The sequence below is a fragment of the Arachis ipaensis genome, chromosome B2 (genome assembly GCF_059453495.1).
Source record: "Arachis ipaensis isolate K30076 ecotype BB chromosome B2, ASM5945349v1, whole genome shotgun sequence".
NCBI classification, from domain to species: domain Eukaryota; kingdom Viridiplantae; phylum Streptophyta; class Magnoliopsida; order Fabales; family Fabaceae; genus Arachis; species Arachis ipaensis.
The window spans coordinates 39,923,148-39,925,485 of NC_142437.1; positions in this window are offsets into that span (position 1 = coordinate 39,923,148).

Consider the following 2,338-nt stretch of genomic DNA (forward strand, 5'->3'; position numbering starts at 1 on the left):
TCTTAATTTTATAGAATTATTATATTACTTATATAAATTTTATCTTAACTCTAAATTCCCAAATAAAACCCTAATTTTAATCAAATTAAACTATAACCCCTCCTAATCTAACCTAACCACCGCCACTCATCTAACCTAACCACCCCCACTCCCTAACCCAAACTCAGTTCCATCCTTCAGAAAAAAAAGAGAAAGACAGAAAGAAAGAAAGAAACGAAGGCAAGAAAAAGGGAAACGGGGAAGGGGAAAATCAGGGAGGAAGAGAGCGTCGGAGAGGAGCCGTCACCGCGCTGCTCAGGATCGTGTCCCGCTCGCTACCGCGCCGCGCTCAGTGTCGTCCTTGCCATCGCAGCCGTGTCGTCGTCACGCACAAGAGGAGGAGAAGGGGAGCAACGGGGAGAAAAGGAAGGGATGACACCGTCACTGGGCTCGCCGCCGTTGCGTCGCAGAAGCTTCCAGTCCCGTTGCCGCCGTTCGCGCTGTCACCTCCAGCCCGCGCCGTTGCCGTTCATGAAGATTGAAAGAGAGAGAGAGAGAGAGAGAGAGAGAGCTCGGGAGCCGAGGAGAGAAAGGGGAGACCCGTGCTCAGCCACCGCCGCGCCTCTGCCGCTGAAAAGCTCCGCTGCCGCCACTGAGATTCACCATCGGTAAGGGTTTTTGAGTTTGGTTTACCTTCGTTTAAGATTCCAAAAACCTTATTGTCCCTGCGTGTTGGTTTTAGTCACCATTGAAGAAGCTTCAGCCGCCGCCGTCGATTGTCACTGGGGAACAACCGCCGTGCCTCTGGTCGCCGGAATCACGGACTGGAGAGAAGGGGGTTGCCTCTCCTATTGCTGCTGTTTCGTTCTTTTATCCTAAGCTGTCTTTGTTTCCAATTCCATCGAATTCATTTCTGTTTTCGATTCCATTGAGTTTAAATTCTCTATTTTGCTGTAACCATGGTCACTGTTGCTGGAATTACTGATGCCGCTCTCGGTGCTGAATGGATTAACCACCATAGCTATTCTGCATCACCTTCACTTTCCATTATTTCGGTGCTGATGTGAGTTTTTATGAATTTATTTTATACTTTTCCATCATCGAAGAGGTAGATATCCCAATTTTATCTTCTGTGATTAAATGAATGTTAATTTGTTTTGTAATGCAGCACTACTTTGAAATGCAAGATGGGGTTATTCACGTATATCCAAATAAAGACTGTAAGTAATTAGTAATACACCAAGTTTCTTGTAGTGTCTGATTTGAACTACAGAATATAGGGAGCAGTTTCATTTAACAAGTTTCAGTTTTTTGTTCATTGCATCTGACATATTTTTAAGTGCCCCTGTCCTGTTTCACTGACTATTGTTTTCTCTCAGATCTATACTGCAGCTGTATCAGCAAAAAACTGGAAATTGTATGTCCGTATTTATTGTTTTCTTTCCCCATCTGGTTTTTTGGTGTTGGGCAAGAGGGATTGCAGGTTTTGGTCTCCAGTTACTGCTTTCTCATTAACTGATATTTTTACAGATGTACCTATAAAAACTTAACGATAAAAATTAATAAGTAGCACTTTTCTCAATCAAAGAAAGGAAAGGGGCTGGGGGTGGGTTCAGTTATAAAACCCTGTTTGTCTAACTGTTTTTCTTAGGATTTTGGCAGAGGATCTCAGCTGACTCCTGTTTTACATCTTGGAGCTGGAGCATGTGCTGGAATAATTGCCATGTCCGCAACTTATCCAATGGATATGGTTCGAGGCAGGATAACTGTACAGGTACATCTTTACCTTATTTTTCTGTTTACCAATTGCTTGGTTTGCAAATCACATAGAGAGAAGATATAACATTGGTTTTCTTCGTGTTCTTTGTGCTCTACTGCTCTTAATATTTATAGTATGCTTTTTGTTGATGATTACTTCTTTACAAAGTTGATGATTACAGTCATGATCATAATGGCAAATATGACAAATCTTAATATTGTGCTTGGGCAATTCATGCAACTGATATAATTAACTCCCTAAAGTTCTCCACCCCTCCTCTCCTGCTGTAGTGGCTGTAGTGCTGTTATTAGAATTAATGCTTTCTTATTTTTAATTGTTTTCTCTGTTTTCCAGGTTCCATTGTAGGTCTAAACTTTGCTGTTTATGAGTCTTTGAAAGATTGGTTAGTTAAATCCAATCCATTTGGTCTAGTGCAAGATTCTGAGTTGAGTGTGACAACTCGCCTGGCATGTGGTGCTGCACCTGGAACTGTTGGGCAAACTGTTGCTTATCCCCTTTGAAGCACCTTTAGATTGAAGGTGTGAGTATCATTTTAGAGAAGCCAATCCATGCATGTTGTTAGAATTTTAATTATTATTT